Source organism: Rattus norvegicus, chromosome 2, assembly GCF_036323735.1.
Source record: "Rattus norvegicus strain BN/NHsdMcwi chromosome 2, GRCr8, whole genome shotgun sequence".
Lineage (NCBI taxonomy): Eukaryota > Metazoa > Chordata > Mammalia > Rodentia > Muridae > Rattus > Rattus norvegicus.
The window spans coordinates 83,258,645-83,284,996 of record NC_086020.1 but is presented as its reverse complement, the minus strand read 5'-3'; the positions used below and the strand labels follow the sequence as shown (position 1 = coordinate 83,284,996).

The following is a 26,352-nucleotide window of genomic DNA, read 5'->3' as shown; positions in this document are numbered from 1 at the left end:
TGTTTGGGCTGAGTGCTCATCCACGACTTTTCTTCCTCTAAGGCAGTGCTGAGTCTCTGCGTTCCTTTCCTTGTTACTTTCCGCTTGCTCAAGTACCTCTCAGTGACTTCCTTCATCTTCAAATTTCAACTCTGAGCTCACTTTCAAGAACAGAGCTCTTTTTTCCCTGTGGGACTCTTGCGTGAACTACTCAGTGAAATGGCCCTCCAGAGAAATGACACCTTCTCTTTCTAGGCTGAGACTCTAAGGGTTTCTTGTGATAAAGTTTCTGGTTTCTGCACAACACAGGTCTCCCCATCTTAAGTCCCTAACCAAGTAGGATATTCTGGAGCCAGAAGAAACAGGCTGAAGACACAACTGACCTCACATTCCCCTTGGTACAGCCATCCTCCATTCCTCAGACCACAGAGCTCTAGAGAATGAAATAGGGCATCAGTTTTGAGCTTCTAGCTTTTCTGTCGCTGCTGGTGCCCAGGGACAATGAGCATTGTACAGAGATGCGTCTTTAGTGTCCTTCTCCCTCAGCCAATCTAAAGCCATGTCTTTGTGCAGCCGGGGGTCCAGTACCTGCAACTCTTGCCCTTGGATGGTAGCTGCATCTACAGAATTCAAGTGCTGGCCTGCCAGCTCAGGACTCTCATTCTACTGTGTGTACGGGATTTTCTTCCTTTCCACAAAAGCTGTGTATTAATATTTGGGGGAGCTCTTTCACTGGATTGGTTTGTGGGATTTGTATATGCAGAAGGAAGGCTGCATGACATTATCTGCATCAGAAACATTGCTTGATGTTGGGCAAATTGAGGTGTATCACAAACTCAGGGTCCCCTTCACTTTTGGTGCCCCCCACAAAAAATGCAAACCTGTTGCACTGGCTGGAGCAGCAGATCGCTGATCCACATGATCTCTGTCCAGTCCCAGAATGTTCAACCGCTTATTCCATTTCACTTTGCTGGCTCTTGACAGCCTCCATGCATTTCACCCATGGCTTTCTCCACAGACATGACTTTTCCTGAGAGGATCTTCAACATGTAAGCTCTTTTGCTGACTGTGTCAACTTTTGCAACTATTCATTTTTCACTTGAAACCCAGTGTGGGAGACTCTCTTCCCTTTTGGCCATGCACCCTTCAGTCAGGCCTAAGTGCTGCCCAATCTATTTCTATCCTTCATTGTCACTGTGACTGCCTGCTTCAGGCACTTGACCTTCTCTTCCGAATTCTGTAAGGCCCTTCCTCAGTTTTCTCAGGGCTACCACAGTACCAACTTTACCACTGGTCCAAATGGGCTCCCCCATGCCCAGAATGGACACATCCAAAATGCTAGGTACCTCACATCATCATTCTATGATATCCATCCCATTCTGCTCTTATTGCCACTCTGCCATTAAATAGAAAGTCTATTTTTATGTCAGAAAAGGCACTCACAGGGAATCTCTGTGTGCCCCATACTTGACTTAACTCTGACAATTAACATTTTATATGAATATGGAATACTTGTTAAAATTACTGAATAATATTACCATATCATCATTAACTAATGTATTTGTCTTACTTAGATGTATTTTGCCTCCAATTGGAGGGCTTATACCTGTTTTGGATGGCACGCAGAATCCATATTGTACTTTGACATCCTCTTCTTGGCTATGGTAGTTTCTCATTGTTTCCTTTTAGTGATGCCATTGGCAATTTTGGTGAGTGCTGGTCAGAGGTTCCATATCTCCATTGACATCCTAGGCTCTACTGTGAATGTAGATGTGGAGAGGGGAGATCAATTCTGGTGGTGTATTTGCAAGACTGCAAGCTGCAAGCAGTGTGTGTCCCTGCGGATGCTGACTTTGATCAATGGTGCTGGTCACAGTTTCCTCCTTCTTTGCCGACTCCTGGAGCCTGACAGCTAGGATGGCTATGGTTGCATTTTAGCCCATGATTAGATGGAAAAAATTCTATAGTTTTCATGCATTCTTAGTTTTAATTTAGCTATGATAAGAAATTTAATTTCTTATTACAATATTTCCATATGTATTTTCTAGTTCCAGGACTAAAATTAAGCACATTTGATTGTTTTTCTACTGCATTAAAAAAGTGTAACACATTTTTTCCCTTTTCTATTAAAAAACAAACAAACAAACAAAACAGAGACAGGTCTGACCGTATCCAGAAAGTATTGATCCCTGCTGTTCAAAACTCACATTGATTTTATCAATGTTTGTAAACAGCAAATTCTAGGATGAGAATATTGGTTTTGATAAAGATATTTACCTCCACTGAATGCTAGGCAAATACCCGAGCTCCTGTGGTTAATTAACGTGTCCTCCTCTATCTGACGGACACATATCGACTGTGACTTTTTAAAGCTCAGACAGTTCATTCTCTAAAGGCCAAAAAAACTGGCCTCTTAAATATCACATCAAAATCACTGTGAGAAAATTCGACACAGGACTTTTCTGTCATTGCCAAGGATTGATCTCTAAGCAGGAACTACTGATGCCCAAAGAGCACAGGCAACTTCCAGGAAGACAACTGTGTTTAATATAGTTCTCGGAGTAGAGCCATGATGTCTGGACATTCGTGCTGTCTACATGTTGGTCTCACCATGAGGTGATGACAAGCAAGCTGAAGGGACTTATGCTAAAGCAGAGGCTGGTAGGAAAAGTTTGCTTGCTCCACTCTGTGCAGAATACATGGTGGCAAAGCCACGTGCATTCACCTAATTACTACATACAGAACAACCCAGTCCTTAGCATATTTGCAGAAGTAGATGTTGCAATGTTCAAAGATGTTCTAAATCTGTATCAGTTTCTTGCCATCACCAGCAGCAGCAGCAGCAGCAGCAGCAGCAGCAGCAGCAGCAACAGCATCAGTCATCATCAGTCATCATCAATCATCACAACTGTCTTCATCACCATCAATAATCATCAATCATCATCATCACCATCAATAATCATCAATCATCATCATCACCATCAATAATCATCAATCATCATCATCACCATCAGCTGCAGCAGCAGCATCACCACCATCACCATCATCAGTATCATCATCGTCAGCATCATCATCAATCATCATCATCACCATCAGCTGCAGCAGCAGCATCACCACCATCACCATCATCAGTATCATCATCGTCAGCATCATCATCAATCATCATCATCACCATCAGCTGCAGCAGCAGCATCACCACCATCACCATCATCAGTATCATCATCGTCAGCATCATCATCATCATCATCATCAGCAGCAGCAGCAGCAGCAGCAGCAGCAGCATCAATCCTGTTGAGACAGTCTCTCACCACGAAGCCTATTCTGGCATTGGACTTGTCTTTTTCTCTTTCTCAGTATCTGTATACCTGGGCTACAGGTGTTCACCACATGCAGGTATTGTTTTAAAAATTAATGGAAAGTAGAGTAAAACATATGAAGCCAACAAAAAATATGGAAAGCAAAAGTTAAAAGTTGTCATGGTTAAGACTTCAGTCTCCATAGATTTATTCACTCTTCCTTTCATCCACAAGAGCTTCTCATATATCCCTGTAACTCAAGGGCAACTTTAAATATAGAATCCTCCCACTTGTTCATTCTTCTTTCTTAGCCAATGATACAGATGCCAGTTTCTCTCATTGGAGTGTGCACACGGCTGTCCAAAATTAGTACACAACTCCTGGTTTTAAGGGTACCATCTAGATCTGTGGAATATAGCATTTCACTTTTAGCATCGAAGGGAAATTTCACTTCTAATGCTTCCCTAAAAATCTTTTAGCTTCACTCAATGACTTTTCTGAATAAATTTTAGATTAATTTTTGTCTTTGTAGTCTCACTTCTTCCTTCCTGCTCTGTGTTTCTGTCAATGTTGGATTCCGTATATGAATGTATTGAGGATACTAACAAATAATTACACTTTTAATTTTAACCACTTCCATAAACTGTACTTTTAGAAGGGTTTTTTTCCTATTAATTGACTTCCAAAAGTGTAACAATTTTGATTTGTTTTTCAGTTGTATTTTGCAGTCTTATAGTGCTGGACTTTCTAATAAGTTTGGCAGACAGAACTGCCATTGATTTTTCTATTATAGTGTATTTTCTGGTTTGGAGAAGGTATACAGGAGGAAGTGTTAGACTGACCAGCAATTATGTGACCTTGAGGTTCCAAGAGTGAAATGTATCAAAATGAAATGTTTCCAAGTCTTCCACAATGAGGGGCCTTTACTGCTTAAACCTGTCCAGTGCCAACTCTCAGTATTCAGTGGTAGCTGCAGAAGTGTGGCAGGGAACACACAGACTGGTGGAGCTCAACAGCCGAAGTAATAGGACCCATGCAATCACTCACTGGCAGGAGATCATTGACTGCAGGAGTTATGGACAACAGGTGGCCATAGAACTTGCAAAGGTTTTATGGTTTCCACATGAGACACCCAATGAAAACAGGGAAGGGGCAAATGCAAATTCAGTAAGAAGTACCCAGAGCTTGTAGCATCCTCTAGCCCACACTAGGCATCGAATGGTCATGGTCTTCATTGTAACTCCTAGATCCTTCTGGGCTAGACTCAAGCAATACAGGGCATCCCCAGGCAACTGACTCAGCTCTAAAGTAGACACAGATGTTTGAAGAGGGCAGCACTGGTAAAGGCTTCCAGAGCAAAGGAGGAGCCTGGCTGATTTGACCGCATTGCTGCTATGTATTCATTGGTAAAATGAACAACAGGGGGAATGGTTTCATGACTGTTTTCAGAAACATCAGTTGAATCAATGTAAAGTTAAAAGCTCATGCCAGACTATGAGAGAGCGACAAAGCACAGACAATATACTGAGACAAGACACATTACCAAACCAGAGAGGAGAGGACATAGCAAGACACCCCACTGCACAAAAGTGTAAGATTCCAGTGCCTGGGGTGGGGTGGTACCCTGTAGAAAACACTGATGTTTCAATAGGGCAGTGGCCATAACCTCAGTGTACGATTTGCAGGGATTCTAGTGAATCTGTTCTGACAGGTCTGATGTGGCATTAACATTGTTAAGGCATGTGGACTTGTGACTGCATGCAACTAAAGTCAGTCTCTCGTATACTCATAAGCAGCCAAAAACATTTTCAGAAAATTCATCTGTCTGGAGCAATCTCATAAAAAGATACTCATCACAGCACTTTTATTTGGTTTATCTTCAAATCTTTAGGAAGAAAAATTCCAGAGTTTTTATTAGTCTATATAAAGATACTAAACTGGGTCTAATTGTGGCATTTCCTTTTTTCTCCCCCATCTCCCCTTAACTTTTTACAGCTCTACTCCTACCTTGCCATCTCCCAACTCCATACTCTCTCTTTCAATTTACATAGCCTGATGAAAATGCAAGCTTTTAGTGGCAGATTTTTGCACTCTGTCCACATCAAATTGGGGTGGAAGAATTCAACATGGCTTATATGGTTAAGATATCAATTAATTATTTATGTGGACAGATTATAATTCACTTGTCTAATAATTCAGTTGATTGGTAACCTCAGCTAGTGTTGGGATATATGTTATGTTCTCCTTACCTACTCTACATGAGCAGGGATTGCCGGGGATCTTGTTATGTGTCAAAGGGAAACAGAATTAACTTCAGTGTTGTTATTGAAAAATATTTTATGGCCGTAAGAGTTATTCTTTTTGTTTCCTGGGACCTGGGAAATAAGAAGCTTCCGTCTGTCGAGCTCTGACACTCTGATATTTCTGTCTTGCCATGGGCCTCAAAACAATGAAACCAGATGACTGTGCTCAGAATCTTCTGCAGCTTGGGTATTTTGTCACAGCACTCCATCATGACTTTCATGAGTCCCCAGTGCCTGTCTATGTGCACCTGCCTCTTATAGGCTTGGCTTTTAGAAATCCTCTGCTTACTTGGTTCTTTTACCATTTGATGAGCAAAGTCCATGTCCTACCCCCTAGCTTCAATATCCCTAAATGCCCCCTGGACTGCTGTTGAAGGTTCCTTTAGGTAGAAAACATACATTAAGCATGTCAGGCACTGTCACATTCTTTGCATACTGAAGCTGGCCCAGGAGCTTTGGTTCCTTCTGTAGCCTGTGAGCTATGCTAAGAATGTAGACCCGCTATCAGTCGCTTTTGACAGCCAAAGCAGGTGATTAGACAAGTCTCTTTCATCTGAGTTGAAAAATAAAGAAAAAGAATAAATTAATATAAAAATAAAAGAAAAAGAAAAAAAAGTCTCTTCAAACTTACATTTAAGACTTCAGAGACTCAAGGAACAGTGAGCTATTCATGCCCACTCCCATTTATACACCAACCTCCCCAAAGTCAATGATGAATACAGTAAAGAAGATTTTCTGGGGTGGCTAATAGTATTTATTATGCACTCAACTGAGCATTAAAATAAAACAGTTTCTCATGTCCATACACACAGCACAAACAAAGAAACAACAGATCTTTACTGTCTCATACTCTTCCGGTCAGGTACGTTGTAATTTGTCAATGTATGAGAAATGAATTCTAACAAACATAGAGTCAATGTTAAACTCATTTCCCAAAAACAATGAGTTCAGCTCCACAACTAAGACACAGATGTCCAATCAGATGAAATATTCAGGTCTGAAAGAATCAACTGATACTGGGGGTGGGGCCCATAAATGAAACTTTGATTCTCTATATTTGAAGTAGGGCTGCCATAGGCATTTTATGTCTTATATTCACATAAAGGAAGGAAAAAGTCAATGAGTTTATGTTGCTAAACATAACTGGACTTAAAGTAGATGATTCGGGAGATTAATTAACTTAGAAAATCTATCTCGGTACTTGGAACCCTGTCAATAGCCTGGCATTATTAATGACTCCTCAGAGTTTCGGAATGCTTCTGAATTCCCCTGACCCTTCAATGCTCTCCTATAATTACTCAGACAATTTAGTATGTGCCAGGCAACATGCCGTGTAAGCACTGTGTACAATTACAATCAAATTCCTGAATAACAGTGAAAGAGAGGAATTATTATTCATGTTTTTAGGTGAGGAGAAGGGAGGCTCAGTTGGGCCAGGAAACTGAGCGAAAATACCATCTTCAAGCTGAAGCAGAGACAATGAGAACCCTTCGCCTGTAAAAATGCCAGCATGGCCATGCAATCAACAGTCTTGCCCCATGAGACCACAGGTTGCTATTTCTGTGATCATCACCACACCTAGACAATCATTTGTCAGAACAAGAGACATGTATTAAATTCACACGATAATTTTGGAAATAATTCAACCTACAGGTTAGAAAAATTAACATTGTAAAGTACAATATGAAAATAATGTATTTTATTTATTTTAAAATGACTAAGTGTGAGTATCCCCACGGATGTCTGGGAACCTTGTGCATGCCTGGTGTCCACAGTTGTCAGAGGACAGCATTATAAGCCATCGAGCTAGAGTTAGAGGCAGTTGCCAGACTCCATGAGGATGCTGGGAACCAAACCTAGGTCCTTTGCAGGAATAGAATGTGTTCTTAGACAGTGAGTCACCTTTCCAGATTCAAAATTCAGCTATTTGAATAATGACTATGGAAAACACAATATGGGAATCATACCCCTGAAGTGATTGCTATGTTTATACTGTTTCTATATTTATCTGTTCCTTTAGATTCTACAACTACCATGAGGGGATGATTGGATCTTAGTTAACCATGAGCTGCTTGAAGTCAAACATCCTAATTTGATATGACGATCTCTCTAACATTAGAAATTAAAGGTCTTACCAGTAGGGATATCTGGTGACAGAAATAAAAGGCCTTTTGTAATGATTTTGTTCTTAATGGACTGGAAGAAAGTAAAAGTCAGGGAGATCCACTGAATGACCAAGCTGTGAATTGACTCCTTAGCTTTGAAAGTAGTCATTAGGTCTCAGTGACTTATTAGCAGAGACTGATTTATTGTGCCGTTATCATCATATTTACCTCCCATGAACACGCTGGCACCTTTACTTCATTTTTTTTTCCAGCTTTGTTCTTAACAAACATATTTGTGTAATGTTGAATTGAACAGACATACATTAGTTAGGATGTGGACTACATTTTCATCATTTTCCTCAGTATTCTAACAGATCACATGGCAGAAGCAGTTCACTAGATTCATACAGGAGATCAATCAAGTAAGCAGAAGGATGAGTTGACTAGTCACACACCACAAGTAGAGAGCAAAGAACGGGACCACACTGATACCTTCAAAAGCCTCACACAAGAGAGCCACCTAGTGTGTGCAGCCTGCCTCAGAACCAGATTTTAGAGACATGAGACCTTTAGTCACATTGTGGCTTCAAAGTATAACTCAGATTTAATCTAAGAAACACTGTTGGTGAGGTGAGCATGCTTACCCTATCTCTACACTACCACAGGACCCTTCCATTATTTTATACTGATTTATGAAGACTTTCCTTTTATAAACTGTGGCATTCACTTATTTTAATAAAAAACTGGGGATGAAGATATCAGAGAGCTGGATGTCATAAGTCATAGAGCTTTGAGAGAGTCTCTTCCCAAATTTACTCAAAGATCAGGAACACTGTGACTCTGGTAAAAGTCAGATGGTTTCTTCTAACCCAGTCAGTAAAAGTGTTTCAATATGTAAATTCCCATGTGAGTTTTGGTCGTGTGTGTGTGTGTGTGTGTGTGTGTGTGTGTGCGTGCGTGTTTGTGTGCATGCTTGTGCACATGCATTTGTGTCTTCATGTTTTTCTTCTATTTTGTACATATATGTGATTTTTTAAAATAAATTCCCCACTATATTTTATCAACCTGTATCCACTTTACCATGGGAGACTTACTTTGCTGTGCTTACAGGACCTATGAATTTGCTATCTATTTTACCAAAGTGCTTTCTATCACACAGTTGATTGAATGTAAAATCTTGCATTTTACCCATGGCTCAAAATTGCCCATGTTCTCTGCCCTCCTGTAAAGTACTTTTGTTTCCTTCATGAGGCCTGTGAAGTCTGACAGTGTGACTCTGGCAGGCAGGGACTCCTGAGAAGTAAGAGGCTTCTCAACCTTCCAAGCAGCATGCTCTCGGAGTGCTTTGCCTTAATGTATCACACCAGATCCATCCGCTCACTGATGTGAAGTGTAGAAAACAGCTTTACTCTTAGGATCACCTTCAATCAGGCATATTGCTGCTTCATTACATCCTGAAGACATATGCTACTGTTTCCCTAGATGGTCAGGGGTAACCACTGATGTATGTTAATTATGCATTTTAATCCATGCTTTTGTGGAGTTTGCAGTGGTCTCTAGGTACTGGGCTCCTGAAAGCAGTGTTACCATCAATGCAATTAGTTGTAAATGTAGAAATAGTTCACACGCTTGGAGGAGCTTAAGGCTGACTATGAAAAACGCACTTGGAGACATGGGACAGAGGCTCTACAGCATCTTTACCTCTCTAAAAATTGTACTGCTATCTATATAAGACTGATAGGTCTAGGGAGACTGCTAAGTGTTAAAAGTGAGGACTAGAGCCTAGGGTCCCAAAACTCATGTAAATGCCAGTGGGGGATGGGACTTACTGTTTAGTAGACCTCAGTGCCATTGAGCTAGTTAGATTAGCCCTTGATAGATTTCTTGTCTGTCTAACCATCCTGTTTTATGACCAGACACACACACACACACACACACACACACACACACACACACAAAGATAATAAAATAAAACTAGGCTAAAAGCCAACTTTTTTAGTATCACGTATGAAGACGGATAAAGGAATCAGTATTGTGTGATTTTTAAATGTCACTTTAATACAGGACATGTATTCCTTTCTGTGGGTCACATGTAGAAAGCTGGACAGACAACGAACAAGAAACTGTCAAATGAGAGCACAGCACCCGGAGAGTTTTTCTATGCAGTTCCGTTTTGAATTACTTTGCATAGTCTTTTGATTGTAAAGTCTGAAAAACAGAGAGCAGCCCAGAGGTCAGAAAGAAAGTGCCTGGCCCCTTGCTGTTGCTTTTCTGGGTCTGAGGCACACATCTTTGTAGCAGTACAAAAGCTATTGGAAAGTTTAGCGCTCTCCCACCATTGAAGCTCACACTCATGCATGAACTCTGGACTCTGTGGCATTGACCTCAATATGACAAGAATTGGTATTTTGTGGTTTCCCAGGGCACTTTGTAGATGGCCATTCAGCACATCTTTTTGGCTGCTTCACCAACTGAGGGGTTTTATACCCTCAATGTATAGCAGATCTTCACAGATGATGGCCAGATAAGAAGTTTCCAAGGCACAAGATCCTGTTTGAATGATCAATATTTATCCTTGAATGTAGGTTTATTGAGTAGGGAGCTTCTGGAGCCTAGCGATACTCCTTCATTAAATAAAGAAGCACAGGACGCCTTTTCGAGACTGAACATGGAGTCATGAATAAAGAACCTCAAATCCTTGGTCTCAAGGTGGGAACATTCCAATAGGGAGGGGGTGCCTGGAAGCAAATGGGAGTGGAATATTAGAGAAGTGCTAGGGTGAGAATGCTTAGTAGAAACAGCGATCCGCAGTAGGAAATTCAGTTGAAAATCTAAAAGTCTTCCCCAGAGAGTCGGTTTAAAAAACAACTAGAGATAAGGGAAGAAGGTGACATCAGACAGGTAAAGGACAATTCATACTGATGATGCTGGAACTTAGATGGAATATTCAGAAACAGACAGGAGACCAGGATGCTAAAAACTGAATCAGGACATGGAGGGTAGAGTGAAGGCAGGAGGTAGGGGGAAAAGAAAACAATGTTAGAAGGCAAACAAAATAAGGAGAAGGTATGGGGTATAGCACCTTGGAACTCTTTTAAAGACAGTCTTTAATATGGGCAATCACAGAAGGGCAGTGGGCAAAGGTTTGACTAGATCAAAGAACAACCTGATTTGACTACATTGGCAGTCTCCCCTTGGCTGCTTTTGAGACAAGAATGTGGTATGAAAGCTTGGCACACACGCATGGGGAAGTGGGAGTAGAGCTGGAGATGGAGGAAGGACAAAGAAGAGGCTAAACTCTAGCTCGTTCTAACTGGACACTTTTCAAGATAAAACGGTATCTGTCACAGACAACACTGAGCTTAAATATCTAAGCATCTGAAGTTGTGGAAAAACTGCTGTTTTCTGACCAGAATGCTGAGCAAGGAGATTAAAACTCGTTGGGTAGTATCTAGGATCCCTTCTCAGTGGGATTAGCATGAGGTATCTATGTAACATCCTGGCGAACATGGCAGAAAGTTCTGAAGGCAGGAAATGGGTAGTTGGAAGCTGGCAGAAAGCAGATGGCATTTAAAGCTGGAGTAGGTCCAACTGGGTGGTGTGCTTCGTTTCGATGCCTGGTGTTTTAAAGACAGGAAACATGTGACTTTCAATAAAGCTCACAACCTGTGGTTTCCACTCTATTCCTCACGTTTTATTCCTCATTTCTACTTCATTCACGGATGATGCTTTTGATCTCCCTAAGCTCCTCTAAAGTCCTGACTTATTCCTGAGGTTCCACAATGCATCATGTGCCTTGCAATAATGGTGTAAATTCTGAGGAAGTGATTGGCCATTGAATAAATCATTCTGGAACAGAAATGGAATATGGTCAGAGTGGCTCAAGGGGAAATAAGTTCACAACAAGCATCTTGGAAGATTGCAAATAGAACAGGGAAACTAAGGCAGGAGCTGTCCAATATGGAGCTCTTTCTGCCAGGCAGAACCTGGGTAAGGAACTATGCATAAAAAGTACAATGACTCAGAAAGAAAGGCTTGAGTACGGGCACAAAAAGAAGTGCAGAAGAAAAACATTAGTCAGTGGAGTCAGTACACTAGCAAGCTGGTGTCACAGTGGAGTCAGTGTGGTAGCATACATTTGTTGGTGTCAGATGCTGAATCTTGCCCAGTCAGTCTTCCAGCTGTAATTTTAACTCATGCTCTAGCTACCACACTGAGGACCACTTCATATTCCACAAACGCACTAAGTTCTTTCACATTATTTTATCCTTAACTGCATGATCTATGTCTACCTCTGCACCTGATTTATATCTACCTCTACCTGCATGTATCTGTTCATCTATTGTATCTACTGTCTCCTAATCAACCTGAGAACATACAGTGGATATCAGAGACCTAACCAAGAGTTCTCCTTCTGTACTATCACATCCCTACTTCACAGATATTAAATACTCTACCACAGCATATGACAATATACTTGGACCTGGCTCCAAATGGCTTACATATATCCTTACCCTAGCCTCTAGACACACCATGATCCTTATATGAAAGCCGATAAATATGCATCATGCTTGATGTTACACAGGATACAGAAATGAAGAAGTGATAAAAACTGTAATGCTGGCCTGTTATGGGAACAAACTAGATGCAAAGTGACTTGCCTATCATTGAATCACTTATTCTACAGGAAACAAAACAGATCTACTCTACAGAGAACAGTTCTTGGATTTCTAGGATAAACCTGGGAAATACCACCAGGATCAACAACTTTCTACATCCCATATTTGATTTGGCTTTGGTTTTTAATCACATTCACAACACAGTCATGTGTTTATTCATTTAATTCTTCATAGCCAACTATAAAATAATTCCTTTGGTTAAAAATAAATATTTGTTTTGAGTTTATGCTTTTCATTTTTAGACTCATCTGTAATACGTGGCTTAAAAGGTAGCTTTTTTGGTTTGGGTTAAGTTCAACCACAGTCCATATTTTAGGAAAGAACAAAATGAGTTTCCCCAAAAAAATCAAGAATCAGAAACTAGAAAAGAATTAAAAAGAGAAAGTAAGAAAGTTTTACAGTATAATCAACCATTAAATATAGTGTTTCTCATTGGTAGATTATGAATTTTAAGACATCAAGATAAAAATAGGGTGTTCAAGAGTCATAGAGTCAGCTCCCAGGGACTAAACCACCACCCAAAGAGTACACATGGACAGACCTGTGGCTCCAGCTGCATATGTAGCAGAGGATGGCATTGTTGGGCACCAAAAGGAGGTGAAGCCCTTGGTCCTGCCAAGGCTGGACCCCCCAGTGTAGAAGAATGTCAGGGCAGGGAGGCAGGAAGGGGTGGGTGAGTAGGTGGGGGAAAGGGGATAACATTTGTAATGTAAATAAAAAATATCCATTAAAATGAGATTCATATAGTCTAATGGAAAACATTATAGCCAATGGAAGAGAGGTCCAGAATATATGTCAGACTTTGTACAGGGATTCAGATGATCATAAGGAAAAGAAGGTCTTTTTTTTTCCCCCATTGTCTCATTTTTTTATTAGATGTTTTTATTTACATTTCAAATGATATCCCCTTTCCTGATTTCTTGTCTGTAAACCCCTATCCTACCCTCCCTTCTTCCTTCTTCTTATGAGGGTGTCCCCCACCCTGCCACCCACCCCTTCCCGCCTCCCTGCCCTGACATTCCCCTATACTGAGGGGTACAGACTTGGCAGAACCAAGGGCTTCTCTTCCCATTGGTGCCCAACAAGGCCTTCGTCTGCTACATATGCAGCTGGAGCCATGGGTCTGTCCATGTGTACTCTTTGGGTGGTGGTTTAGTCCCTGGGAGCTCTGGTTGGTTGGCATTGTTGTTCTCTATGCATCAGGAAGGAGGGGTTTAGAATGAGATGCAACTTTAATTTTAAGATCATCACAGCAGAAATCATGACAAATACTGTTTACTCAAGAATGTCAGATGGCACTGCTTGAGGTTTTCATATATTATCCAATGTAATCTTCAGGGAACCTATACATGATGGATGGCCTTTTACTGACTGCGCTACAAAGACCACAAATGGTGTTTAAGAGGAAGCAAAGATCACAAGATCAAACTATGAGTTAAAGGTAGGTTGGAAATTGAAACGTACACCCTTCTCTACACTGAATGTTGGTAACTAACACATCCCAGTTTATTGAGAAAAATCCACATTCTAGCAGTTTTTAATGACAAGGATGTTGTGCTTTATATCCCTTAACCAAACGGCAGAAGGTATTCACAGGTATCATAAGAAACAAGCATAAACTTGTAAAAGCCAGACTGGCGGAAATCCTTCCTCCTGGTAAACAAATGCTAAGAGGGTAACACTATACAGTGGGAGGGAACCTGCAGGAGGGGATGGAGACAGGAGAGGTGGGCAAGCCTAGACATGTGTGCCTTGGAAATGTCATCATCAGTCTCACAGCTTTATGAACCAACCTAAGATTAAAAAGAAGGAAAACACGGTAAACTCCAGTCAACTAAACAGCAGTTAAGCCAACACAGAACAATTTGGCTAGGCTTGCCCTGATGTCTCAATAGTAAGAGTCACTGTCTATCCTCTGCTGTCTGGGACCTTAGCAAAAGGTTCTAAATGAGGCACAAGCACGCCATGCCCTTCTGATTTATTTATAGGGGATTTCCATCTACAGCCATGAGACCCTAAGCTCTGGACTGAGAAAATCTATAAGAACAGTTTAGTAGGAAATGGTGTGCTATACAACAGGAAAGTAATTGTCTGTAAGTGGTTAGAAAGGTCCATCCCAGAGGAAAAGGTTCTCCACAGCCTTGCATGTAAAATTTCCAGAGTGGATTCAAAAGAAAAAGGTAAGAAAAATTTACAATTAAAGTAATTTATTTTATTGTAGGAAATATTCTATATATTCAGGAAACAGGTATTGTACTCTTGAGTGGAAAGTCACAGTACTCTTAGAGTACCACTTCTAACCTGTGTATGTGTGTGTGTGTGTGTGTGTGTGTGTGTGTGTGTCTGTCTGTGTGTCTGTCTGTGTGCCTGTCTGTGTCTGCATATACTTGATTATATTCAATCTGTGTGGATTCTCTTTCTACTTGAAAACACAAGTCTGAATGAAACTATCAGCATGCTCACAGATGACCTAAATTCTTGCTTTAACAAAAGAAAACCCAACTAAGCTTCTTTAGAAACAAAAAATTTCCTGTAATGAAGGCAGATGCAGACACTTGAAGGAATAAGGACATGTGTGGGGATCCAGCTGATATTAGGAGCATGTGAGGACTACAGAAGAAAGAATACCGTTCAGCCCATGATACGAAAGCATAGTATTTTCATGTTAGAAGGCAAACAAATGACTGTCTCACAAAAGGTTGAAAATACCTCAGCAAGATCAACCTACTTGAGACTAGTCAAAACCAAATGAGAAATAAATAACCACGAGAGTAGTTGAAGCGTAGTTTAGACTAGTCACAGGCTTTACCAGCAATTGACATATATAGCTATAACCTCAAACTGTACCACATGTAACATCATCACTTCTTTTAATACCCATATTCATGCTCACAGAAAACAATTCTTGGTTCAGTACCAAACGAATTAAGTGTTTTCACTTGTTTGTACAGTAGTAAGTTTTTACTTTCTTTATTGAACTATCCATGCCACATACTGAAGTAAGGTTATAAATGACAGTGTTGGGCATAATTTAACAGGGACAGAATGAGACATAATGTTTGTTTGTATTTATTCTTTCTTTTACTATTAGATTTTGTTTTGTAGAATACAATCTAAGTTTCCGTTGTCTGCTCTGCATTTTAGTTTGATGGTATAATACATTCATACACATACAGCGACATTCAGAGTCAATATTCTTGATCTAATATTCTCCTCTATGTTCAGAAAGAGAGGGTTATTTTATTTAAATTAATCATCCGATCATATACTTATTCTCATATAAGTTGTTCTCTTCTGCTGTGCATGATAGAAATGGGAGATTGTCTCCATACACTGTAATCTACTCAGTTTTCTCAATTTTCACCTGATTTCTGGACTATCTTTTGCTCATGTATTATTTATAAACTTGCATAAATGCTTCTTGAAATTCATTCAGTTTACAGATGGCCCTCTGTCAGGCAACATAATGTATGAATTTATAGATCTGATGTGCTCGATACAGATTTAAACGCTCACAAGATAACTAACTACAGAAATGAAGAAGTCCAGCTAACTCCGCATCGTACTCACCTGTCACAAGCAATCTCTGCCCAGCTATGGCTCCCTCTGTTTCTCAAGATTCCTAAGGGAAAGGCTCTTCAAAAATTGGACTTTATTATATATTTCAATTTTTGAATTTTTCATTGGTGGGTCTCTTTCTCCGCTAAGAATTTTAGCTTTTGAAACAGCTTATATTGGGGGAAAAAACACCTCTCTAAATACCTCGTCATAAAAGTTATATGTGTATTTATTGTATACAGTTCTATGAATTTTAACAAGTGTGTGTGTGTGTGTGTGTGTGTGTGTGTGTACCTAGTAGCATTTTCAACCTTACCTAATCCTTTCCTCATTCCTTCCTTGACAACCTTCACAGTGGCATCATCCCTTGAAAATGCTGCAGAACTTCTCATGCACATATTTTTCCTAAGTGGCATGTCCTATCATGTGTATGACATCATGCAAGAATTAAAGGGTTGGGCTTATGTTTTCCAACACTGAGAGAAATGAAATAAAGCCAATCCCTAAGCTTCTGGTTCAGACTCAGGTTTTCATTCCTGCAGCACAGATGCCCAGAGGTGAGGTTCCCAGTTGCCTGGAGAGTTTACCTTTTTAAGAAATTACCAACTTGTCTGCCTAGACTCATAGCAGCTTTTATTTATCCCAGCAATAACGAGAAGTTCTAGTCTTTTTACATTGTAATGTTAGTGTGTAGCTGATGTGAAATCATGGAGTTAAGTGGCTACGATTGTTGTGAGGTTGCTGCTTCCTGGGGTTCTTGTGCTCTTCAGCATCTCTCCATGGGCTTACTGGTCAACCTTGCGTTCTTCCTGGTGACATGTCCCTTCAAGTCCCCTCACCATTGCCTTCCACTTTCAACAGCAGTGAACAGATTCATGGATCAAAGTCATAGGATATAAACTATGTCTGAATTTGTTAGATTATTTCAATTTCTTAGGTCCTCAACTGACTTCCCTTTCATAGAGTGAAAAACAAAACAAGGTAAAATAAATTATGATCTAACAACCACAGGAAAGAAGTAAACATTTAGAATAGAGAATTTTTCAGCACACACTCTGACTTCCTTGCAGTGAAATGAAAAGAGACTATGTAGGAAGATGCACAGACCACGTGACCAGATCTGTGGAGAGGAGCTAATGGGTAATAATACACTGGCTGACTGATGCACAGCTGCCCATCACTTTCAGAGTTGCATGGATTTGTTCTCTGCGCCTGCTCATTGAGGTGTCCTCACACATGCTCACTTGCCATTCATTTTATTTATAGTCTTTTGTAAAATCTGGATTTGTTGTGAGGAAGGGACTTTATCACCTGCAGGCACAGCTGTGTGTGAAATGCAAGCGAGGCTGCCTGTGAATCTTGGTCTAGGCTTATTGGGTTCAGTCCACTGCCCAGTGCCCTGTCCCAAACTTCTCTGATAATAGATCAGATCCATATTCTAGAAAGACCTGTGCAACCATCTCTGTATCTTCCCTGTTCAGCCAACAGGGAAGAATTGTAAAATCTGACCTGTGAATTCATGCTGGTGAATGTCTCAGGCCAACCCAGGGTCAGGCTCACGCTTAGCACTTGACCATCTCCCACTGTTTGGTGTTGGCACGTGACTCATTATATGTCCTGGGCTACACAGAACTTTGAATTGAATTTTTGTTTAGTTCCTTTTAGAAATGGTAGCAAAGACAAAGTCAGAACAATAGCTTGCAGGGTCCCACCCAAAGACAAAGAACTACAGGCAACTCATCAGTAGCACTTCAAAGAACTCGAATTGGTAAGATTTTCAATGAACACTGAACATTTTAGAGTCCAAGAACTTTTTTTTTAAAGGGGTTCAAAACTGTGTTACCTGCTAAGAAACAATAATATATTTGATGGATGTGTTATATATTTAATATGATGTTTGTAACACATAAACCTAAGAACGAGATAAAACTTATTCTTCCTGCTATTAATTTTTCTTCATAGCTTTGGAAATTAAATGCAAGTTTATTATGCAGTTAGTTTTGGCAAACATAGATTAGGCAATAACTTCAAAATCTAAAAGAGCCACAGAATGCCAGACATATTTAATGAAACTACTTTACACTTCAAGCCATCTCATTTTCAGTTTTATGGCCTAAGATTTTTAACCTGATAAGTACTGATCTTAGGAAATATAGGAAAAGAAGATAAAGTTTACATACACACAGACACACTCACATTTACCCAACACTTACACAAACACACTCGTGCACACTTTTAATTTTGTCTTTACACTGTTTACTCCGTCTGAATCCTCTCATTAGCAAACATAAAAAACTTATCAGGATGCATAACTGCCACTTTATCAAAAACCAAGCATAAGTTTTAGCAATCCCTGTCCTTGGAACAAAATATGCAAAATAAATGTGCATTAAAATAAAACCAGGAGACTGCTTATGATAGAAGCTGTAATTATGATTAAGAAATCAAAAAGTCATGAATGTGATTAGTAATTTTCAGATTTTGAGGAGGCAGAATGAATTTTTATAAGGGCTGAAGCAGGTAAAACCCCAGAGCATTACGAAGCCATGCTGATAACTGTTCCTGACTAAGACCCAGCTATGTGAGTTCTAGGCTGCACAGTGAGCAACACACGGAAATGCTCACGCTTTTCGTGTACCTGTCTATATTATGTCAACAGAATTTGGTGTGCTCAATGGGTCTTATCATTTACTATAAGAAGTGAAGATAGTTAAACAGCATTTTCTGGGCTCTAAACCCCATCCATCCCAGTTGCCTTCCATACATTATTCCAGGAATACCACTCGACTGTCTTGGGAGGAGAGCACGAAGCAGTTACTGAAGAACACATTCATGGTTGGAAACCTAGGACAAGGCATAGCTGTGATTCCAATCCAGGCAGTCTGGTTCGAGATGCCCAAATCTTTTTAGTATATTTTAATGTGTGTATGGTGTTTGTGCATGTGTCTATGTATGCTTATGTCAGGGGCACATGTGTTTTATGTGTGTGCTTTAATGTGTTTATATGTGTCTTCTTGTAGGATACATATGTTTGTGTGGGTGTATATGTATGTGTGTTCATATCCAATATACATGTGTGGGGGGGGTATGCATGCATGCTTGTGTGTGTACGTGTTTTGACATAGGGTACATGAGTGTGTGTGTGGTTGTACATGTACATTGTTGTATTCAGGTGGGGTACACATGTGTGTAGATGTGCATGTATATATGTGTTCATGTGTGTATACATATTCGTATCAGGTACACACTGGTGTGTGGGGTGTGCATGTATGTAGAGATTGACATTGGATGTCTTGCTTAATTCTTTTATTCTTATATACTGAGGAAAGGGTTCTCACTTTTGAACCTAGAGCTCAGAGTTTCGGGTAGTTTGGCTAGCCAGCTTTCTCCAGGGCTCCCCTCTCTCCCTCCAATCAGAATGTCCACAGCCACGCAGCGTTTACATGGGTCTAAGGGATTTGCCCTCCAGTCTGCATGGGTACAGAACACAGCTTTACTTTTATCTACTGAGTCATCTTCTCACCCAGACTTGGAAATGTTAAAACTCTCCTGTGTCCTAGGAAGAAAGGAATGCAGAGCCCTGAGACCCTGCCTCTACCCTGCTCCTCTATAAGGACAAAGGCTCCAGAGTACCCATCATCATGGTATACCCTCTTCGGCCCAGGAACTGGGGAGCATTTGTCAGCATACCCCACAATCAAATGTGCACCTAAGAAGAATACACATACACACATGAACATGTACATACATGCATACCTACACACATGTATACCCCAATAAACACAAACACATGTGTACCCCACTTGAATACGTGCACATACATGCATACATGCATAACCACACAAACACACGTGTACCTCTCTTGAATACATACACACACATGCATACATGCATAGCCACACAAACATATGTGCATTGGATAGGAACACACATACACACCCACATAGACAGATGTGTCTCCTACACGAAGACCTCCTGAAGCAGCGATTGATGTTAACATGGACAGATTCTTTTTTTTTTTTTATTAACTTGAGTGTTTCTTATTTACATTTCGAGTGTTATTCCCTTTCCCGGTTTCCAGGCAAACATCCCCCTAATCCCTCCCCCTCCCCTTCTTTATGGGTGTTCCCCTCCCCACCCTCCCCCCATTACTGCCCTCCCCCCAACAATCACGTTCCCTGGGGGTTCAGTCTTAGCAGGACCAAGGGCTTCCCCTTCCACTGGTGATCTTACTAGAATATTCATTGCTACCTATGAGGTCAGAGTCCAGGGTCAGTCCATGTATAGTCTTTAGGTAGTGGCTTAGTCCCTGGAAGCTCTGGTTGATTGGCATTGTTGTTCATAAGGGGTATCGAGCTCCTTCAAGCTCTTCGAGTTCTTTCTCTGATTCCTTCAACAGGGGTCCCGTTCTCAGTTCAGTGGTTTGCTGCTGGCATTCGCCCCTGTATTTGCTGTATTCTGGCTGTGTCTCTCAGGAGCGATATACATCCGGCTCCTGTCGGCCTGCACTTCTTTGCTGCATTCATCTTGTCTAATTGGATGGCTGTATATGTATGGGCCACATGTGGGGCAGGCTCTGAATGGTGTAACATGGACAGATTCTAAAGTGACAAGTATAGTATGCAGGCAGAACTCAGTGCTCTAAGTAATGTATTTTAGACAGAATCCAACGACTCAGCAACTGTGTGTGATGCTTTCTCTCTAATTGCCATTGAACATTTGGTTCTCTAGACACTCTGCTGTCACTAAACCACCACAATTTCATGCATGGAAACTTGCTTAGCAAAAATATTTTCAAAAAGAACAAGGACAGCTGTCAGAGATTATCATAACCTTTGCAATGTGAAGAATCAAGAAATTCGCTACTGGGTATATTCATGGGTGGGTTGGGAATCAGTTTTAACATTTCAATATTTACCTCAGACTCTGTAACATATCTATTCTCTTGTACATATTCTGTACAAGGTGGATCATGTTAATAAGTCATGCTTGATTGCATGGTTTTCAAAACCTCTACATTCAGTAAGTAGGGCAGGACAACATTCATTTTTACTAGTTCTTCTTGGAGAAGGTCATCAAGGATGAAGTGTGAAAACATAATCCAGTGTTAATGCCACTTAATGAACAAGCTTCTGCATTAGTGTGCTTCCCAGTCCAGAAGGTTTTACAGTCTTTACTTCCTTGGGACTTGGCTCAAGGGAAAATTTTATTCAAAATGTGGGTATGACATACATATTTATAAATATCAAAATGTATCTGGTAATAACGGTGCAGATGTCTGCATATAGGATCCTTCCTGTGAGCTGCATTTCATCTACATTTCTATCAGCATTTAGACTTTCTCCAGTCAGATATTTTTCCATATGAAACACAAAAGGGATTAAAAAGATTTGTCATGTATGTATATATATTGGTGATGTAACATCCTTACAATTACAGGGTGATACTTCATGATTCCTGTGTCCCTTGTCCACAATGCTTAGATGGTCACATTCTGACTCGTCCTTTGGGAAGTAAAGCAACTGCTTTAAAATAATATGGTGTAAGAGCAGGGGTGACAGCTTAGTTGGTAAAAGATTGCAGTGCAAACATATGCACTTGAGCTCAAGTGCCTCAAGCTCACATTAAAGAGAAAGTCAGGTATGGTGGTGGACATGTCCTGGGTTGGAGAGACAGGACCTCTTGGGTTTTCTGGCTAGCTAGCCTAGCCTACATGACCTTTAAGATGGTGAAAGGATCAACAGCCGCAGTGGTCTGAATGAGAATGCTCCCCATAGGCACATGCTATGAATGCTTGGTGCCCAGTGGGTAGGATCCTGTGGTAAACATTAGGAGGTGAGGTCTTGTTGGAGGAGATATCACTGGGCATTGGTGCTAAGGTTTTAAAAGATTATGGCATTTCTAGGTAGCACTCTCTGCCTTGTAGCTGTGGCTCAAGATAGAAGCTCTCAACTACCGCTGCAATATCACCCCTTCCTACGAGCTAGCTGCCACACTCCAGGCCACGATGATCATGAACTCTAACCCTGTGGAACCATGAGCCTCAAGTTAAAGACTTTCATTTATAAGTTGTCTTGATGATGGCATATTGTCATGGCAATAGAAAGTAACTAAAACAACACCTGATGTTGACATATGGCATATGCACACACTCAAACACACACCTTCCCACAGCCACACCCCCACACACCATACACATCTCACACACACACACACACACATGCGCACACACACACACACGTGCGCGCACACACACACACCATACATCTCAACACACACAAACAAACACATGAGAGAGGTGTAGAAGAGAGAGGGGGAAGGATGAAAGGAGAGAGAGAGGGAGAGAGGGGGAGAGAGAGAGGGAGAGAGAGAGAGAGAGAGAGAGAGAGAGAGAGAGAGAGAGAGAGAGAGGAGTGTGCAAGTGTCATGAAACATAATCTGTCAACTCTTATGGTTAAAGTCTCCGGGAAACAGAGAGGAAATGGAGATCAAGGCAGGTGCCACACTTTTAAGAAACTTAAATTCCTTGTCTGAGCTGCCTTATAAACCTTCATTCAGAAAGTAAAATACACTAGAAATTCAACGTCGAGGCTGTTGTACAAAATCTCTTTCACAGGATGTAGCAATGTCTGGCCTCACAGGATCCATATAGATGTATGTTTTAGTAATTAATGAGGTAAAGAGTTATATTAACCTTCATGTCAATTGTGTTCTCACAGCCATCTTTATTCACTATGCATCTTTGGAAAACACAGATATAATACTGCTACTTTATTGGAGGTGATTAACTTCCTGGAGGTCATCTAGAGCAGTCTAAAATTCACATGTCAGAGCAGAATGATCACAGGAGCTGCTGCCTTGAGAGCTCAGCTTTAGCTTAGAAACTCAACCCCCGAAACACACCTACTGTCTGTCTTCAGACTTTGGTCAGTGTGCTTTAATTCAGTGCCCCAATTCAAGAGGGAAGACTATTATTTTAAGAAACAATTCACATGTTATCACTAATTAGTAATAAATTTATTGAATATGGGAACAGAGGCTAAGAAACAAAATCTCTAACCCAGGAAAGACAGAAGCATGTGATTTGGATACATTAGAATTGTAATTACATTAATTATTTTAAATTTGAGCATTTTGTATGTATAGGGGATATGTATATGTGTGTGGTATGTGTAGAGAATATTTGTGTGTGTGTGTGTGTGTGTGTGTGTGTGTGTGTGTGTGTGTGTGTGTGGGAGGAGTTGTGTACATATGTATAAACCTTATTTTTTAAAGATATTGCTCACTGAACCTGGTATCTGTCTTTTCCACTAGTCTGAATGACAACAAGCCCCACCTCCTCCATGACCAGCCTGCCTCTGTCCCTCCAATGCTGGGGTTACAGGCACCCACAAACACATCCACATACAGCCACATGCAGGTCTACACCTGTGATAATCCACACTCGGGGACTCTTGCTTGCATAGCCGTCAGTCTAGCAATTCCCCTGTGACACTGGTCGTTTTAGAAAATGGAATTTAATGTAATTTAAATACATGTTTAACATTCAAAAGTTGTCAAATAGTGCAGTGACTTATAGATATTTTCATGAAACCTATGGCAGAGTCTGGACTTCAGGAAGACAGAATCAATTTAAAGACTTGTTAATTCAGTATCTGCCATCTGGGGAAAAAAAGATTTATTTGTAATCCATAACAACACACTGGTTTCTGGAATATCCCAAGGAACAAGATTCTAAGCACTGGAGAATCTCTGCTATCATCGATAATGAATCACGTGAAGCAATAAAACTTTGCAGACTGAAGATGGAGTCGGGTGCTTCACAACCGGACCTGTGGCGTCATTCAGTTTATACACGTGGACACAAACAAATGTTTGGGAGCAAATGCGTTCAGAAGCTCAACCTGACTGAGCTATTTTGGCATGTTTTATTTGCATGGAAAAGAAAGTTTTCAGTCTACAAATGTGTATCATCACATGGCTCAAAAAAAAAAAAAACGAATCTGTAAGTAGTATTTAGACGAAAAACTTTGCTGTGAAATAAATTTTTAAAGATGCACTGCCACCTCTTGGCAGCTGTTCTGCAAGGCGTACCCTCCGTTTAGTCAGCCATGTGCTGTAGGCCATGCAGTGAAAGGACCTTGCAAACATCAGAACAGTAGACGATCCCAGTGCATCACTATTTCATATTTGGATGCTCCCACTATTCCTGATAGGTTTAAGAAGAGACTCGTAGGTATGAAGTCATTTCAATATACCACTTTCTAGAAAATATCCATTTCAAAAATGGGGAAATCTTCTGTGTTTTACAGGAATTGGATATAATGTTTTTCCTGCGGTACTTTTAAGACAGTAAGAGGTCATTTTATAGTCCCAATTCGAAGGTCTGAAAAGTCTATTCCCAGTTATCTGTTTAGATCAGAGTCTCATTTTGTTACCAATGATCAAGGCTATGGATAGCTTTTCCCTCACTGCAGCCTCTAAGACAAAAAGAAAAGAAGTTTCTCTTCTGCTCTACATCTAAGAGTGACTTGTGGACTGCTGTGCTACAGTTGCGTTTGGATCAATAATTATAACAAGACTAAGCTTTGGGTTGACAACCTCACTTAACTGTCCCTGACTTGAAGTTGGAAATTATTTTGTAAGTTTATTACTGATAGAAATTACTTTATGCATTGTGAGTTACAAAGTTAAAAATTATTTCATTTTAAATCTAACACTATCTCAATATCAAACCATGAGTTTTGCCTAGTATCAATTAACAGAAGAATGTATAGAATATATATATGTATATATTAAATATATAAATGCAATTTTATTCAGCCATGGAAAAGAGCAATGCTATGTGATTTGAAAGAAAGCATATGCAACTAGCAACCAGAGATTATCATTTTGAGCTGAATTGATCCAAGAAAAACAATATGATTTTTGTCATTTGTGTATCTTAGGTTTTATATTGATGTATAAGATCATGTGTATATATTGAACATGAAAGTAGAGGAGACACTAGGGAAAAGAGGTAGACTGATGTGAGGGAGAAAGGAAAGGGGAGACTGGATGTGGGAAAAAGACGGGCGGTGCACATTGTCAGCCAGCCTGAAAGCAACCATTGTGCAAACAAATGAAGATACACTCGTGAAAGTTGTCTTAAGGGATATGCGGTACTGCTGTTGATGTTCTCATGTTTTATCCATCGCTTTTAAAATGAGCTCTTGTTAAATTAATGACTTAAAACCCAAAGACTAGGAGTGTTTGCACAGTCTACTGCAGCTTTGAATATAAGAATTAGAGGACTTTGATGTTTTGCTTTCTTTTTTTAACTTTTGGCAGTATCTTTATTCTTTTCTTTTAAATTATTATCATTATTCTTTAATCTTTTTTTAACAGTCCAGTCACTATCTCCCCTTCCGGTCTACCCTCTGACTGTTCCTCCTTCCTCCTCCCCTGTTACCAAGAGGATGTTCCCACCCCTACACCTCCCCACTAGACCTCCCACTCCCTGGGGACCCAAGTCTCTCAAGGATTAGGTTTGTCTTCTCCCACGGAGTCCAGACCAGACAGGTTTCAGTTGTATATGTGTTGGGGGGCTTGTATCAGCTGGTGTATGCTTCCTTGCTGGTGGCCCAGTGTCTGAGAGATCCTGGAGGTCAGGCTAGTTGAGACTGCTGGTCTTCCAATGGGGTTGCCCTCCTCCTCAGGTTCCTCCAGCTCCTCCCCAATTCAACCACAGGGGTCCTGGCTTCCCTCCATTGGTTGGGTACAAACAACTGCATCTAACTCTTTCAGCTGCCTGTTGGATCTCTCAGAGGGCAGCCATGTCAGGCTCCTGTGGAGCCCCTATGCAACGATCCAAAGGTCTGTCACATCATTATTCTGCAATCTACATAGATTTTATAATAGACATTCTATTTTCATTTATAAGTTTGGCTCATAATCACTGTAGTGTTTAGCATGACTCTTGGCCACACCCAGCAGTTGACATAATCAGATTCTAAAATCCTTATGCTGTGGCTTGAGAATCACACTCAGAAGAGAAGAAAAATCAACCCCATCTTCAGTTGGTGAGTTTTAGCTGCCTGGTAGCAACCTATCATTGAAATAGAAACCACATCCCCTATCTAACTAGGCCTCAAAACCATAGCAAGAGTCAGGGACATAGGGTTATTAATATAGGCACAGAGAGGCCCAGTCACTCACTGAAGAATGAAGGATTACTTGACCACTAGAAAGGGGCTCAAAGTTGTGCTGGTTTATGTATGTTCACACTTGGGGACTTCGTAAACTAAAAAGAGAAAATCAAACTTCCAGGGTATGAATTCAATAACTCAAGCATTTGAATATACATTCTTAAATACTCGAAATCATGCTTCCAGTGAAAAGTGGAGTGGGGGGTGTCATTCATGCATCACTGGCAATGTACAGTGTGACATAC

General features: G+C 40.5%; 1 protein-coding gene across 3 annotated transcripts in view; it reads right to left on the bottom strand.

Moving 5' to 3' along the window:
- Ctnnd2 (catenin delta 2) overlaps positions 1–26,352 on the bottom strand; it is an 847,941-nt gene that overhangs the window by 442,413 nt on the left and 379,176 nt on the right. The window lies entirely within an intron of this gene.